This window comes from Rhincodon typus, chromosome 13 (assembly GCF_021869965.1).
Source record: "Rhincodon typus isolate 14 chromosome 13, sRhiTyp1.1, whole genome shotgun sequence".
Lineage (NCBI taxonomy): Eukaryota > Metazoa > Chordata > Chondrichthyes > Orectolobiformes > Rhincodontidae > Rhincodon > Rhincodon typus.
Window position 1 is genome coordinate 67,848,768 of NC_063344.1, and position 18,587 is coordinate 67,867,354.

The following is an 18,587-nucleotide window of genomic DNA, read 5'->3' on the forward strand; positions in this document are numbered from 1 at the left end:
TAGTGTGGGATATTACAGAAGCTGGTTCACTACGTCGTGTTACAGAAGGACTGGGCCTTGGAGCAGAGGGAGAAATAACTTGGGATGTGTTAATGTGTGAAGAAATCGAAACTGTCATGTTCCCAACACTACTGTTACAATAATGAGTGTGGCAACTTGATAATGTTGCAACCTGGAGAACCAGGAGATGCCCCAGGATTCTTGGTGTTACAGGCCTTCAGCAGTAATAAGAGCAAGTAATCCTTTCATGCGTGATGCCTTATCATAAAAATAACTTTGAGAGACATGTTGAGTGTGCTTTGTTGCATTTTGACCTGAAATTTGACGAGCTCAAATCTAGCCCATCATGATAAAAAAGCACTTCTGACATATTGCCTGTGGATCCGCTATGTAGGAGTGTTGCCTAACTCTACCTGGTTCTTGACAGATGTCTGCTCCGGTGTATTAGGGTTAATTTGCAATCTTAAACCTGAGGCTTAAAGTTTAGAGTTGAGACTGAATCTTTTCTCACTAACTTTGGCATTTAACACCCTTTCTGTAGCCAGACGGTCAATATTGCCTGTACTAGAAATAGAAATGAAGAAGCCCATCTGCCTGTTTCAACATCTGATGCTAGTGTGGCCAATCTGTGACCTAACTCCTCATACAGTGCCGGCCTTTTCCCACAACAAACAGATTTAAAACTTGACCTAAAATCACCTGCCACCCTTTGCGTCTTTAAGTTTTCTAAAAGTATTTTCACCCCTAAAAGGTCTGGCTCTAACTTTAAGACCATGATCCTTAGTCTTAGAACTGAGAGGCTCAGATGGGAGCCATTTGGCCCGTCTTGTCTGTGCCAACCCAAAGACACCCAGGTGCCCTTTTTAATCCCATCTTCCTGCACATGGCCCATAGCCCTCCCGCTTACAGCACTTAAGGTACTGATCCAGGTACTTCTGAAAAGAGTTTAGCGTCTCTGCCTCCACCACCAACTCAGGCAGTGAATACCAGACACCCACACCCCTCTGTGCTTTTAAAATAAAGTGTTTTCTCAGGTCCCCTCTAATCCTTCTGCCACTTTGCTTGAATCGATGACGCCTGGGTTTTGAGCTCTGCCAAGGAAAACATGCCTCTCCTGTTTATGTCTGCCCTAAACCATTTTATATATTGTAATCATGTTACCCCTCAGCCTTCTCTGTTCCAAGGAAAATAATCCCAACCTCTCCAATCTCTCCTTGTAACTACAATTCTCCATGCCTGGCAACATTCTAGTAAGTCATCTGTGCACTCTCTCCAGAGCAATTACATCCTTCCTGAAATGTGGTGATCAGAACTGCACACAGTACTCCAGTTATGGCCTCGTTAGTGTCTTATGCAGTTTCATCATTGTATCCCTACTTTTGTATTCTGTATCTCTGCCAGTGAAGGAGAGCATTTTATACCTTCTTTACAACCTTATCTACTTGTACTGCTACTGTTAAGGACCTGTGCACTTGCACGCCAAGATCTCTCACTTCATCTACCCCTGTCAGTATATTTCCATTTATTGTGTATTCCCTTTTACAGTTTGACCTCCGTAAATGCATAATCTCACACTTGACAGAGTCGAACTCCCATCTACCACTTTCCTGCCCGCTCCACCAACACATCTATATCATTTTGGAGCTTCCAGCTATCGCAAAGCTCAAGTCCAAATGGTTAATGTATAAAATAAACAGCATGAGTCCCAACACAGTCTCTGCGGAGCACCACTTGAAACAGTTTTTTGCATTCGCAAGCGCAGCCATTTGACTATTACCCATTGTTTCCTGTTACTAAGCCAACTTAGTATTTTAAAGCCATGTAGACAACATCTACTGCCCTGCCCTCATCGATCCTCCTTGTCACTTCCTCAAAGAATTCAATCAAATTTGTAAGGCATGACTTTCCCTTAAAGCCCTGCTAACTATCCCTGACTAGTCCATGCCTTTCTAAGTAACAGTTTGAGTTCTCAGGATTGATTCCAACAATTTGCCCACCACCAAAGTAAGACAACTGTCCTGTAATTGAATTGCATTTCCTTTGTACCCTTTGTAAAAAAAAACAAAAAAAACCACATTTGCATTCCTCCAATATCTCACCTCTGTCTAGTAAAGATTAGAAAATAATCCTGAGCATCTGCTGTCTCCTCCCTGACCTTTTAAATCCTGGGAAACAATCCATCTGGCCCTGGTGACTTGAGCACTTTCAAGGATTACAACTCTAACACTTCCTCTCATGATTATTTTGTCTAATATTTCACACTACTCCTCTTTGATTACTATATCCACATCATCTCTTTGTGAATTTGGAGACAAAAAATTCATTTAAGTTCCTTCCCATATGCTCTCCATCTTCACACAAGTTCCCTTCATCTTCATTGGTCCCACTTTTTCCTTAACTATCCTTTTGCCCCTTATATTATTAGTAAAACATCTTTGGGTTTTCCTTTATCTTGCTAATATTTTTTTCAAGCCCTTTCTTTTGATTTCTTTTTGTTTTTATACTTAATCCTTGTACTTTCTATACTCCTCTAGGCTGTCAACTGTGTTGAGTTTTTTGTGACTATCATAAGCTTTCTTTTTCTATTTAATCTTCCCATGTATTTTTCCTGACAGCCATGAGATTTGGCAGTACCACGCTTGTTTTGAGAGGGAACATGTCTGCTTTTTGCCCTGAAGATTTTTAGAGCCTCCCACTGGTTTGCCATTGATTTGTCCTTTAGCAGTCCTGTCCAGTCCACCTCAGCTCAATCCCTTCTCGGTTTTGTAAAAGTTTCCTTTCCTCCAGTTTAAAAACCTTTCTTGCTGATTTATCTCTGCCCTTTCCCATAATAATACCCAATCTAACCAAATTGTGGTCACTATCCCCCGATATGGTCGCCCACTGTCTCCAAGTGCCCATCTTCCATTTCCCGAAACTAAATCCAAAATTGTGTCTCTTATTGTTGGGCTTGTCCCATATTGTTTTTAAAAAAAAAAATTTCCTGGACACATTACATGAATTTTCCCCCTCAATGCCTCTTGTGTAGCTTGAAACCCAGTTGATATTGCCTCGTATTATTATAGCCCTCTTATTCCCTCTTATTTTTCTATACGTACCTGTATCTCCATCTCACTGTTTGGGGGTCTGTAGTATTCTGCTAACAGTGTGACTACTTTTTTATTCCTGAGCTCAAACCATAAAGCCTATTTGTTAACCCGTTTATATCATCCCTTCTCACAACTGTAATTGATTCCTTAACCTTTACTGCTACCCCTCCTTTTTGGCCACCCACTCTATCATTACCTGAAAAGTGTACAGCCAGGGATATCGAGCTGCCAATTCTCCCCTTGCTTTCTTTTAGCCAAGTCTCCAAGCAGCAACAATGCGCTGTTTTGTGTTTTATCAATGATGGAGTGTCCAGTCGCGACAGCAGCAATGCCAGGATGAGATCCCCTGGCAAGTGAGGAGTAGATCTCGGGCTTAATCCCCTGGTCCAGACTCGCAGGCTGAGCCCAGGCTTTTGGTGCATGGCTTTATATTCTGTGCTTTTGTTTAGTTTCAATCTTAAGATGGTGCTGGAGTGTGGTGACACTAAACAACACTTTTCACTCTGTAATAAATACACATGACAAATCTGTGCCCTTAATTCATCTGCCTTGTTTGTAATACTTCAATTGCAGTACCTGTCCATAATCTACCTCCTACTACTTGGCCAATTTCCTAACTGTATCGATCTTCCTCCAATTCCATTAGCTTCAACGTTCATTTCCTGTGAAGGGATGATGAGTCCGTCCAATATAAGATGACTGAACAAGTCAAGCAGGCTGTTTAAAAGCCATATGGAATCTTTAGCTTTATTACTAGATGTTTAGGACAGAAATTGTTATGCTCAACCTTCTTTCAAAAATAAATTCTGGAGTATTATATTCAATTCTGGATGCCTCACTTCAGAAAGGATACCTCCGAAAGGGTGCAGAGGAGATTTACTTGAATGGCGCCAGAGGCGAAGGGCTCCATTAAACTGCAGAATACGGGGTTGTTTAGAGCAGAGTACGTGAAGAGATTTGATCAAGATGTTCAAAACCATGAAGGGTTTTGACAGTAAATAAGGGAAACTTTTCCAGTGGCCAGTGAAGAACACAGATTGAAGGTAACACAGATTGAAGGTAACGCAGTGTAGAGCTGGAGGAGCACAGCAGGCCAGGCAGCATCAGAGAAGTAGGAAAGTTGATGTTCCGTGTTGGGAAGAAGGGCCCTGACCCGAAATGTCAGCTTTCCTGTTCCCCCAGCTCAACACTGTGTTATCTCTGACTCCAGCATCGGCCATTCTTACTATCACAGATTGATGGTGATTGGCACAAAGTCTGTTGGCAGCAAATTGGTCTGATCTGGACCATTCTATCTGTAAAGGTGATGAAAGTAGATTGTATATTAACAGAGAGAGAGGATTGGGTAGTTGAAGGGAAACAATTACAGTTGTAAGAACAGGGGATTAACTCTCAAAGGGCCAACAAAGGTTTGATGAGCTGAATAACCTCCAAAATCATCCCATGGTTCTGTTGGAATTTAGAAACTGGAGTAACCTTGAGAAATTCCAACCCCTAAGCCATTCAGCCTACTCCCACCTCTGCAACATTACCTACTTCTGGCCTTCTCGTAATTCATCTACTGTTGAGTCAATTACATTGCTGTGGATCTGTAACATAGACCAAGTGAGAATATCCAATTTTCTTCCCTAAATGACATTAGTGAACCAGGTGAGTAGTGGTAGTTGTCATGGACACCATCACAGAGACCAGCTTTATATTTAAATTCTACCACATACCGTGGTGTGATTTGAACCCATTCTCCCAGAGCGTAAATATTGGTCCTTGAATTAGTTATAGAAACAGAAGGTGCTGGAGAGTTCCAGCAGGTCTGGCGGCATCTGTGGAAGGAAAGATACTGAGTTAATGTTCTGAGTTTGATTTGATTCTTCTTCATAACTGCAATTCCTCTGAGTTTCTGAGAAACTTTTTGTTTTTATTTCAGGCTTCCAGCATCCGCAGCATTTTGCTTTTGTTCCTTGATATACTAGAGTCATATAGTCATACAGCACAGAAACAGAGCCTTCGGTCCAACTTCAGACCAGGTTTCCCAAACTAAACGAGTCCCATTTGCCTGCATTTGGCCCATATCCCTCTAAACCTTCCTTATTCATGAACCCGCCCATCATCCACCAGGTTTTTTTTCCTTCATCCCTGACTAAACAGAATCACATTGTATCCTGGATCACTGGCTGATTTAACCTGGTTCACTGATGTAACTAGATCACTAGCTAATTCAGTCATGGTCACTGGCTGATTTAACTAGACAATGGCTGATAAACTAGGATTATTGGCTCAATTGACTGATTGGCTGGCTGATTTAACCAGGATCACCAGCAGATTAAACCAGGATTATTGGCTGAATTAACTAGAACACTAACAACTTACCAGGCCACTGGCTGTTTAAATCATCACTGTTTAGCTAGGATCAGTGGCTGATTTAGCTCGATCACTAGTTGATTTAACCAGGTCACCGACTGATTTCACCTGGATCATAGGCTGATGTAACAACATCACCTGATCTAACTGGGATCGGTGGCAAATTTAACTAGATCACTGGATGATTTCACTGGGTAATTTGACCAGGGTCAAGGGCTAATTCCACTGGGATCACTGGCAGATTTCCAGGTCTCTGACCCATACATCGAGGGCATCCTGTGAAAGTCAGGAGAGAGAATAAGAACAGTAATGAGTTCAGTTATGATTCTCTTTGGTTGAACAACTCAATCCAGGTGTGCAGTATATAGACTGAGTCATTGGAATGCAGAGTCAAAATTCTCCCATCATTTTAAAATACTGTACGGACCATGGACATTACAGATCAACGACATCCCATAAACAGCTGAAGCTGGATAGTAAGCTAGAAATTGATAGCAAGGATGATGGGAGATATAGGCCAAGTAAGGCAGAGGCAGAGGAAGTGGAAGGAGTGTTGGAGGATGGATGGTGAGGTGAGGAAGTTTGCGTGAGGGGCGAGTGGAAAATGAGACGAGGAGAAATAGGTGGAGTGCTGAAACAGGAGCAGAGTACGAGGGGAAAGGAGACAGGAAGTCGGTGAGGGAGAGGGCAGGGATCAGAATGCGAGGTAGGAGCCAGGAGATTGATGGAGGACAATGGCAGTGCGGAAATCAGCTGACATCATGAGGTGGTGACTTGGCACTTCATGTGGTTTGGAGGGATGGGCCTGCCGAGACTTGCTCAAAACACTGTGACAAATAATCCAACTCTGTATCATAAAGAAAGCGGACAGGGGAACATGGCAGGAGGCTACAGACCTGGTGAGGGGTAGGCCTCACCACTTCCTGGGGAGCTCTGTACTCAGGCAGAAGTTGCAGGCTGGAGGTGGTGGCCTTGCATGAGAGGGAGAAGGAGATGTACAGCACCAAGGGGGGTTCTCAGCAGAGCACAATTCCTAATGCTCTTCGATTGGGCATCTGTGAATGCCCTTGATCACTAGTAACATGAGCATTACTGTACTGTCTCCTCCCTAATCCTGTCACCTCCACCAGCCCCAGAACATCAGTCTTTATATTCCCCAAATTCTAGCATCCGGCGCGTTCACAACATTGTTTGCATCATCGCTTCTCCTCCTCCATCTCCACACCTCCTCGTTTACTCGATCAAACATTTGTCTGATTTGTGAAGCGTTTTATATTATAAAAACGAACATGATTTGTAACGTTAGTGCTTCAGTCGGATCATGGCTAATCTGTATCTTTGACTCCATCCCACCCACCTTGATTACAGAAAACTGCCCCAGATATTTCTGAAATTTTTAATTGACCTTTTAGGCTCAGCAGCTTGAGGTGAGACTTGGGTGAGTCCCTGATTCCCACGATGCAGAGTTGCTTCCTGTCACCCTGATCCCTGGAATGAAGGGGTTTGATTTCAGAGGGAATGTGGACCAGGTTGAGCCTTTACCCTTTGGAGTTTTAAGGAATGAGAAGTGATCTTATTGAAATATATAGAGGGTTCTGAGGGGACTACACATGGTGGATACCTGGAGAATGTTCTCTCCCCCTCAGGAGAAGAGTGATGAAATGGGGAGCACACTTCTAAAATAAGGGATTTCCCATTTAGAATGGAGATGAGGAGGAATTTCTTCCCTGGGAGGGTAACTGCTCTTTAGAATTCTCTTCCCCAGAGAGCAATGGAGGTTGAGGCAATGAATATAGCCAAAGCTAAATTAGATTTAGATTTTATTGTCATGTATACTCAAGTACAGGAGTACAGTGAACAGTGTCTAATGTCATCATACACAACACCATTTCAGGTACAAGGGTACAAAACACTCAGGTAAAAAGTAGTAAAAGAAACAAAGTTAAAAAGTAAAGCATTACAGACCTTCATAGAATAGGTAGAAAATAAAGAACGTAATAGTTAACATTAAAGTCCTTCTTAATATAAATATTTTTGATTGATAAGGGAGTGGGGGAACTGACTGGAAAGCGAAATAAGGTCACAGTCAGATCAGAGATAGTAGGAACTGCAGATGCTGGAAAATTTGAGATAACAAGGTGTAGAGCTGGATGAACACAGCAGGCCAAGCAGCATCATAGGAGCAGGCAGGCTGACATTTCGGGCCTAGACCCTTCATCAGAGCAAGCTTGAGGGGCTGAATGGCCTATTCCTGCTCCTAAGATCTTATAGCCTCACCCCTGAACAGTCTGTCTGTTTTTAAATTTCTGCTTCCTTTTCCAACTCTGTCTGCTAGAAGAAGTACTTTCCATCTATGTTGGCTACTTCAAATACAACTAACACCTCTGCTCTGAAGAAAAGTCATACTGGGCACGAAACATTAACTCTGCTTTTCTCTCTTCACAGATGCTACCAGATCTGCTGAGTTTCTGCAGCGTTTTGATATTAATTTCAGATCTACAGCCTCTGCAGTATTTTACTTCCATCAATGCCTGGATATGATCATTCCCTAATTTCCTTTACCCAGGGTGCTATCTCTATACAACGACTAAATTGGTGATGATATGACAGTCCCAGCCTTTAGGCTGACACACTGCCCATCTCTCTCTCGCCGCCCTGTGCAAACAGAGGGATTGTTTGCACACCAGGAGGGTGCACTGTTGAACAAAAAAGCATTTCCCCAACACTGCTGATACTTCCTTGCAGACAGACACTTCCTCACAGCTTGTTTGTGTGTGTGAGACAGAGAGCATAAATCCAGAGCACGGCTGGTGGTGTGGATTACACAGTGTTGTGTTCATGGGAGGCAGATTACCAGCACCTTGCTGAATGAAAGGTGGACAAGGCAGCATTGTCTGTTCACCATATCCTGACAAGGTAGGGAATCCTTTATAAAATTTATTAACAAATAATTGCGCTGCTATCCCATGAGTGCAAACTTCAACCTGCATTTTGCAGCCAGATGCTTTAGGAACTAAAGACATCCCTAAAGAGGGAGTTTAAATGTTGAGACAAGCAGCAATGATTCTGCAGGATCATGACTAGTTTAATTTCTCATTTGGGTGTTTGCAACAAGTTGCAATCCTACTTCAACACCCTTTGTATTTTCTAATCGGAGATGTTACGAATGCTCCTAGCTATTTAGGTTTCCAAAGTTCCAGCTGAAATTTGCCAAAACTCTTAATGCGGCGTGCTGAAGCTAATACTGAATGTGTGTAGGGTGGACTGTTTGTTCAAGGTGGGACAGAATACTTTATGACTTTTGGATACGTTATGACACCCCTCTGTGGCCATTGAAGTGGGTTTTGAGGTAGGGATACTACCACTGTGCCACAATACCCCCCTTTCAGATTACTTTATTTGTTGATTAATATGCGCATCTCTTTTTCTGGCGAGTGTTCCTGCATGAGAGTTGAATAGAGGAAAGTGTGTGTTGTTACATAAGACGATACCGGCACGGGACCCAGGTTCTTGTGTGCCCGTGTCACAGACCAATGGGGATATCAGTCGGGTGTTTTCTTTGACCTGATTGTTTCGGGGCGTCATCGCTGTTGTGGCAGGAGAGACGCTGTTTGTTTGTATGTCGCCAGTGCTTCTCAGGCTCTTTCCCATGTTGCAGCCCTTTGGAGGACATGGGGCGACGAGATGGGTATGGTGGAAAAAGACTGCAAGTGGAGGCCTGGCCTGCTAGAGTCGCAGGGCAATAGTCACAAGTTGGTCAGAGCTCCGCGGTAGATATTGCTTGCTTTGAGTTTGTGACACCAGCATTTCAGCTCACCGCACCTCATTTTGGGAATCCCTGATCTAAGCAGACATGGTGCATAGAGAGGGGGAGACACTGATCTTGGCGTCAAGATGCATATCTTGACTTTGGAGGGGCTGCAGTCTGGATTGATCAGTCAGAGAGTCATGGAGTTGCACAACACAGAAACAGACCCTTTAGTCCAACTTGTCCATGCCGACCAGATATCTTAAATTAATCTAGTTCCATTTGCCAGCATTTGGCCCATATCCCTCCAAACCCATCCAGATGCCTTTTAAATGTTGTAATTGTACCAGCCGCCTCCACTTCCTCTGGCAGCTCATTCCATACACACACCACCCTCTGTGTGAAATAGCCGCCCCTTAGTTCCCTTTTAAATCTTTCCCCTCTCACCTTAAACCTATGCCCTCTAGTTTTGGACTCCCCCACCCTGGGAAAAAAACCTTGACTGTTCACCATATCCATGCCCCTCAAGATTGTATAGATCATCCCTCAGCCTCCGACACTCCAGGGAAAATAGCTGCAGCCTATTCAGCCTCTCCCTATAGCTCAAACCCTCCAACCCTGGCAACATCCTTGTAAATTTTCCCTGAATCCTTTCAAGTTTGACAATGTCCTTCCTATAGCAGGGAGACCAGAACTGAATGCAGTATTCCAAAGGTGACCTAACCAATGCCCTGTACAGCTGCAGCATGACATCACAACTCCTATACTCAATACACTGACCAATCTTGGCAGTGCTAAAAGGATTAAATTATAACAATAGGTAACCCATAAAATGTAGGTGACCTTTGGTGATTTAATCCAGGTGGTTTCAGATGATGAAAGGAATTGATCGAGGTGAGAAAAGAAACTATTGCCTCTCGTCTGGGATATCCAGGTTAAGGGGACATAATCCCTCTTCAAGTTAGAGCTGGGCACATGAGGGGTTCTAGCAGGAAACACTTCTTCGCCCAACGGGAGTGGAAATTCACAGTATTTACTTCAAAGAGAAACAGGCAAGTTGGCCAGTAAAAGAAAAAATTTAAAACTAGATAGATCCCTGTTGAGGGAATGGTAATGAAGGTTACTGAACAAAGGCAATGGACAAAGTTAATAAACAGATAGCAAAAATCCAAGTTAATGACCAAACAGGGTCCTGTTCTAGTGGCATGTGGTTCTCGACATCTTCCAATTAGAATATTATTTGCTCAAAGAAAAATATCCAATGCATCATTCTCCGACACTTCCACCATCTGCAATCCGACCCCACCACCAAAGACATTTCCCTCCCCACCCTTATCTGCTTTCCGGAGGGACCACTCTCTCCGTGACTCCCTTGTCCGCTCCACACTCCCCTCCAGCTCCACCACACCCGGCACTTTTCCCTGCAACCGCAGGAAGTGCTACACCTGCCCCCACACCTCCTCCCTCACCCCCATCCCAGGCCCCAAGAAGACTTTCCACATCAAGCAGATGTTCACCTGCACATCTGCCAATGTGGTATACTGCATCCGCTGTACCCGTTGTGGCCTCCTCTACATCGGGGAAACCAAGCGGAGGCTCGGGGACCGCTTTGCAGAACACCTACGCTCGGTTCGCAATAAACAACTGCACCTCCCAGTCGCGAACCATTTCAACTCCCCCTCCCATTCCTCAGACGACATATCCATCCTGAGCTTCCTGCAGTGCCACAACAATGCCACCCGAAGGTTGCAGGAACAGCAACTCATATCCCGCTTGGGAACCCTGCAGCCCAATGGTATCAATGTTGATTTCACAAGCTTCAAAATCTCCCCTCCCCCTACCGCATCCCAAAACCAGTCCAGCTCGTCCCTGCCTCCCTAACCTGTCCTTCCTCCCACCTATCCCATCCTCCCACCTCAAGCCACACCCCCATCTCCTACCTACTAACCTCATCCCGCCCCCTTGACCTGTCCGTCCTCCCTGGACTGACCTATCCCCTCCCTAACTCCCCACCTACACTCACCTTTAATGGCTCCATCCCCACCTCTTTGACCTGTCTGTTTCCTCTCCACCTATCTTCTCCTCTATCCATCTTCTATCCGCCTCCCACTCTCTCCCTATTTATTTCAGAACCCCCTTCCCCTCCCCCATTTCTGAAGAAGGGCCTAGGCCCGAAACGTCAGTCTTCCTGCTCCTCTGATGCTGCTTGGCCTGCTGTGTTCATCCAGCTCTACACCTTGTTATCTACAGAACTATGCTGTCCACTGGCTTCAAACATCAGTGGGGATTTAATATTGTAAGTGGTTAGCACCATTTAAAGGCAGTTTGTATCTTGGGGAAATGCATTGTGGCTGCAAAATAAACTAAGTCCTCTACGAGCTGAATCTCTGCTACAAAAGATTGAAGAAAGGCTGGGCATGTGAGAGAACTTGCCGCAAAGTTTTCTCATTATGTACTTGAACGACGGATATCAAGTAACTTTTTCACACAGACGGTGGTGCATGTATGGAATGAGCTGCCAGAGGAAGTGGTGGAGGCTGGTACAATTACAACATTTGAAAGGCATCTGGGTGGGTATATGAACAGGAAGGGTTTAGAGGGATATGAGCCAAATGGTAGCAAATGGGGCTAGATTTATTTAGGATATCTGGTCGGCATGGACGAGTTGGGTCAAAGGGCAATTGGGGATGGGCAATAAATGCTGTGTAGCCAGTGACTTGCAAAGCCTTAAAAAAACTTCAAGGTTAGGTAGAGTGAATGTTAGACATAATAGATACACTGTACTATCTCATAGACTGTGTATCAGAATTACTGTAGGAACACACTGAACTGCATTGACTGTATTAACGCCCCATCCTGTGGACTGAGAGACTGGATTACTACAGGAACACCCTGTCCTTTGGAGTGTGGGACTGGATTACTTTAATGGGTTATGAGCAGTATATACAAGTGTCTCAGACAATCGCTGGCAATATAAATGTTGAAATGTTATAACACCAACATGAGCTGAAGGCCTCTATCTCAATTGTGGAATATTTCTGTTGAAAGACCCAATAGGTCCTTCTATCTTTTCATCTTGTAAGAGTATAGCACTGACACTCACATCACTTGCATTGATAGCCACCTTGAATGGCTTTGTGTAATTGGACGCGGCTAACACTGGGGCAGTGGTTAACACAAGTTTCAGGCTGTCAAATGCCTTCTGACAATCCGCCATCCGTTGAAATGTTCTGCATTTCTTCAATAAGTCAGTCAGTGGAGCAAACACACTGCTAAAATTTGATACGAACTTCTGATAAAAACCACTCAATCCCAGGAATCATTGTATTTCCCTCTTCATCGGTATATGGGAAACTCCCCAATAACCTTTGTTTTTACACTCTGTGGGGCTACCTGTCCATGTCTAATGACCTGGCCCAGGAACGTGACTTGGGCTTTTGCAAATTCACTCTTAGCCACGTTTATTACAAAATCGATCAGACAATTCCAATAGATGTTCCAAATGTTCCTTCCATGTGTGACTAAAATTCACAGATCGTCAATGTACACCACACAATTCGGTAATCCCAAAATGACTTTATTGGTTTGTCTTTTAAATGTGGCTGGCGCATTTTTCATACCAAATGGCATGACTTTAAATTAGTACAGTCCCTTCGGTGTCATAAAAGCAGAAATTTCCTTTGCTCTTTGGATAAAGGTACCTGCCAGTATCCTCTGAGTGAGTCCAACTTAGAAATATAAGTTGCTTGTCCCACCTTCTCAATATAGTCTTCTAAATGTGGAATAGGATTTGAATTGGATTTTTTAATTACATTGACTTTGTGATAGTCCACACACAATTGTTGGGTACCATCTGGTTTTGGTACCATTACTATGGGTGAGCGCCATTCACTGCAACTCACTTTGATTATATTGTCTTTGAGCATGCGTTGAATATCTTTTTGAACCTGTTCCAATTTTAGAGGGTTTAGTCTATAAGGATGTTGCTTAATTGGAACAGCATTTCCTATATCTACATCATGCAAAATCAGATTAGTAGGTCACAGCATATGCCCACATATCTCCCCATGTTATAGTAATAACTCTTTCAGTGCAGTTTGATTTTCCTCTGGAAGATAACTCAATAATTTTGTCTCAATTTTTGAGAACTTCCTCATTGTCCAAGTTAATTTGAGGAGTGTCCAATTCAGAAGCATGTGAACTTGCTTCTTCACTCTGTGTTGTAACCAGTAATACATTATCCTTTTGCTTTCCTTCCCTGTTAGAGTACTTTTGTGTATTATCACATGTCATACTCTGTGAGATTTCCTTCTATCTGGGTTTCTTATCAAACAATTCACCCCACTCAGTTTCCTTTTGATTTGATAAGGCCCATTAAACCTTGCCTTTAAAAGTTCACATACTTCTGGTAATAATAGACACTTTATCTCCACTGTGAAATCCTAAATTTCTGAAATCTTGTCTGCTTCCTGTTTCATCACATGCTGTGCTACCTTTAAATGCTGTCCAGCCAACTCATTCACTTTATTTAATCTTTCCCTAAAATTTGACACATAGTCCAAATACATGTGGTCTCTGAACTCTGACTCACCAATTTCTCCATAATTTCAGTGATCCTCTCACCTCATGCCCAAAAACTAATTCAAATGAATTGAATTTAGTAGATTCATTTGGTGCATCCCTAATTGCAAAAAGTACAAATGGAGTCCATTATCCTAATCCTCTGGATAGTCTTGATGAGAAGCCCTCAACATGTTTTTAAAGTTCGATGTGATTCTGGCTGGTACGCAGTGGATTTTAATTATTTTCGTCCGAAGCTATCCGCAACTTCTTTGAATAATTTTGATGTAAAATTTGACCCTTGATCTGAGTGTATCTCTGTGGGTAAAAAATTTGAGTAACTCTTCTACAATCCTTTTAACTGTGATATTGCGGAATGGAATGGCCTCCGGAAATCTAGTAGACACTTCCATTATGGTCAACAAATAGTGATTCCTGCTTTTTGTTTTAGATAGGGTCCTAGGCAATCAATTAAGACTTGTGTAAAAGGTTCCTCAAATTCGGGACTGTATTGCTACAGTAACACCCTGCCCTGTGGAGTGTAGGACTGTATTACTACAGTAATACCCTGCCCTGTGGAGTGTAGGACTGTATTACTACTGTAATACCCTGTTCCATGGTGTGTGGATGGTGGGAACACTGTGCTTTTGTCCAAATTGTGGCCCAGGGCTGATGAATACTGTTTTAATTTGTTCTGCAGGCAATGCCACTCATTGTCACAGTGTACTCCTTCCCTAGGACTGGCTGGAATGTAGGCCTCCTCCTGCTGTCTCATACGAGGATAGATCCTACAACTAGCCAAGTTGAATTGTGACAGCCTGAGTCTAAATGTGCCAGAAAGGAGGTTACAGCCTTAAATCAGACAACGCCACCCCTACCCCACATGCGTGCACAGGCACACACACACAGACACACACACACAGACACACACCTCTGAGGGCACTGGAACAAAGTATTTTTAAAAAAGAGACAGAACATGAATGACATTAAAAAAAGGAGCGGTGCCTAAATAATATATATCTTGTGATATCTAATTCTTTTTATTTCAAAAATATACTTTACTCATGATAAAAAATCTTGATATACATACATAGTTACTACATCAGTTCACTTCTGTACAGTCTTTGCATTTGGAGAAGCAAACAAATGTTGGAATTTGACTTATCTGACAGTTGCAATAAACCCAAAAACATTTCTTGCTTATGCAAGATCATATTTATGTATATCTGAGGCACGGGAAGGGTCCGATAACTGAATGGTCCCCCATTGTACTTTGGCCATATATATTTTGTGCTGGGAATGGCTGACAGTCTGGGTTCAGCTGATAGAATATGTGTGTCATTGCCTGTGTTTAAAACAATGCTGCCTGTTTGTGTATGTGTTCCTGCTGCAGGAACTGCTGGGGCTCCACCTCTCTATTCCGGATCTCTGCCTGTTATCTCAATAAACACGTCCTTGTGATGTTGCAGATAAAGGAACAGGATCCTATGGAGTTTCCCTGATTTGCATTCACATGCAACTCAAATGTCATTGCAGAGAGTGAGAGATAGAGACAGAGCTGGCAAAACAACCGAGATCAAAGAGTCAGGAGCACCAGCTACTTCCTGATTCCTTCCTCACTTTTCAGAATGAAATCTTCTTAGGAAATTTATAAATCCTGGAATCTGTTGGTGTTTGGACAGTTGAAGTGCCTGATTCTATTTGCAGTTAGTTATAGCTGGTTAACGTCCAAAGTGACTTGTCTGTTCTCTGCAGGGATCTGCTGGTGTTCCCCCCTTGACCAATGGGTGGGTCCATGGGTTCATTTGTTCAGCCTCTTGCGTGCTGGAATCCTGGCAGTAATTATCATGAAATCATGGGCTGGATCCTTCTATATATTTATCCCCAGAACTTTGGTTATGTGGGTCGATTGAAGAAGCTGGGACTGTTCTCTTATGCTAGAAATCATTTAAGTTTGAGAAAAATCACGTAAATGTGCTACCCCACCTAACTTATGACCTGGAGAGTCAGTCTCAACATTACTAAGCCTGTTCGAGAGGGACTGACTTGCTGCATTTGTGTAATTGACACCAGTTCCATTGTAAGAACAGCAGATTGCATTATTTTTGTTTTCTGTGCTGCCAATGAAGTAAGGGAAATTAGTTTAAACAAAGGTGGCTCAGTGGTTAGCACTACAGCCTCACAGTGCCAGGGACCCAGGTTCGATTCCAGCCTTGAGTGACTGTCTGTGTGGAGATTGCACATTCTCCCCAGGTTTCCTCTGAGTGCTCTCGTTTCCTCCCACATACCAAAGATGTGCAAGTTAGGGGGGATTGACCAAGCTAAATTGCCCGTAATGAACAGGGATGTGCAGGCCATGGGAAATGCTGGGTTACAGGGATGGAGTGGGGGATGAGTCTGGATGGGAATGCTCTTCGGAGGGTTGGTGTGGGCTGAATGGCCTGCTTCCACACTGTAGGAATTCCATAATTCTCCTTGGAGGAGAGAAGGCCACTCATCTAGAGTATAGAGAACAGTTTTGATCTAATGTATGAAGGAGTGTAAGTACATTAGAAGCATTCAGTAGAGGTATACTTGATTAATTACAGGCATTATCTCATGACGAAACTTTGGACAGACGGACTTGTTTGTATTGAAGTTTAGAAGAACGAGAGGTGATATTTATTGAGTCCTGAAAGGTTGGATTTTGAAAGGATGTTTCCACTTTTGAGAGAGACTAGACCAGATGAGAATTGTAGAATATATAACCCTGCATTTCCCATGGCTAGCCCACCTAAGCCTGCAAATTCCTGGACACCATGGCAAAACCACTTGACAAGCGCATCTTTGGACTGTGGGAGGGAACTGAAGCACCTGGAGGAAGCCCACACTGACACAGGGAGAATGTGCAAACTCCACAGAGACTGTCACCTGAGGGTGGAATCGAACCCAGGTCCCCAGCACTGTGAGGCAGTAGTGCTAACCACTGAGCCATTATGCCACCTTGTAGACTTAGGGGACACAGTTTAACAATAAGGGTTCTCCCATTTATGACAGGGACGATGATGATTTTTTTAACTCATTGAGGGTCATGAGCCTGGAGCTCTCTTTCCCCAGAGAGGACTGGACACAGGGTGAATGAACAGTTTTAAAACTGAAATGGATAGATTCTAGTCTAACAAGGCAGTCAAAGGATATTGGAAGTAGGCAGGATTGTGGAGTTGAGGCAGCGTAATCTTATTGAGACCAGAGGGATCGAATGGCCTACTCCGAATTGGTATGTTCATGTGTCTGTGAGAAGACTTGATTGAGGTGCTCAAAATCATGAGGGATCTGGAGAGAGTAGAAAGGAAAAAACTTTCAGAAACAATCAGCCAATGCCAATGGCTACTTTGTTGAGGGCTTGATGGTTAGCTGTAATGGAATATGGTGTGGAGTCTAACATTGTTTGGTCTTGAGGGACATACCTGTTAGATTGATACAGACATACAATTTAGGAGAAAGGATTGCATTCTATCAGCTTTCCTGATTGCTTGCTCTGCCTGCACATTAGCCTTTTGTGATTCATGCACAAGGACACCCAGATCTCTCTGCACCTCAGAGCTCTGCAATCTCTTGCTGTGTAGATAATATGCCTTCTTTTGCTTCTTCCTGCCAAAAGAGACATTATACTCCATTTGCCAGATCTTTGCCACTGATTTAATCTAACATTATGGCTTTGTAGCTTCCTTATGATATAGTTGCCAAGGCTCCTGGATTGTCGCGGAATGTCAGGAATGAGAGGTTATAATCCACGAGAAAACCAGTGGGACATTCAAAAACAAAACCCCCACTTGTGAGTGATTGAGGTTGCATGCCGACCTCTCCCAAAAGGACCCCTCTCCTGTCCACCAGTACAATGAAAGCTTGTTGGCTGTCACAGGGATGGGAGGGATGGAGTGCACTGGTGTCCTCATGGGCGTTAATTGGCTTCTTAAGGGTCTCAATAGGCCTCAGGATGGATCACCTGACGTTTTACCCATACCTTGGACAGATCGGTGGTAAGCTGGAAGTTGGCAGGCTGGTCACCTTCTTTAGTTTACGTGCCAACTTGCTTTCAAATACACCGGCAGGGAGTTTACATCCTGGTAAAGTTTGTCTGCTTTTTCTAAGGGTTTTTTAAAATCTAAAAGTCCCACTTCAATACACCACAGTACTTCAGCTGAGATTTTAGCCACTGATTTAGAAAGTTCTTGCATGATTTCTTTGTATTTAAATGGTCTTCTGAAACTACTTTTTGAACTTGTCCTGCCACCCTTGCTTTGCGGATGTCAAGTTGTTCCTCTACGCTCTTTGAAATCGCACAATTTGTGATTAAATGTCTATTCAATTTAGTCCTCTCAAAGTACACCAGTTCATACTTTGCCTTATTATGCACTGCCTGGAGTATATCTGACCATTTCACCATACTGCCAATGACATCCTGAAGCCTATTACTAGCGTCGTTGCTATCCTCTGCACTTCCCAATTTCTGTATTATCTATGACCACTGCACAAACTGAATTCTATATCTGAGTCTATATCATTGCTGCACCAACAATCCAGTGATGTGCAAACTCTATGTGCTCACCTCCAACTTTTCTCATTCTGTTCTCTCATTCAATATAAAAACTGATTTTTAAAAACTATAACAAATCTATTTTGCTCGACGCTGTCTTACATTTTCTATTCAATTCCTTTCATTTTCACGTGCTTGCGGTCTTTTTATCGCTCTTTATTAAAAATGTGACTTGGGCATTCGTTGATGCAACCTTTATAAAAGATGATACTGTAATCCTTGAGGAACACCATTACAAGCTATTCCCAGACTGAAA

The 18,587-nt window shown here is 43.2% G+C and overlaps 1 protein-coding gene across 1 annotated transcript in view; it reads left to right on the forward strand.

The window, feature by feature from the left end:
* The first annotated feature begins 8,254 nt into the window (after positions 1 to 8,254).
* LOC109911464 (anoctamin-7) overlaps positions 8,255 to 18,587 on the forward strand; it is a 102,863-nt gene continuing 92,530 nt past the window's right edge. The window contains exon 1 of the mRNA XM_020510779.2: positions 8,255 to 8,363. The gene's annotated coding sequence lies outside the window, so the exon portion shown is untranslated. The remainder of the gene's footprint in view (positions 8,364 to 18,587) is intronic.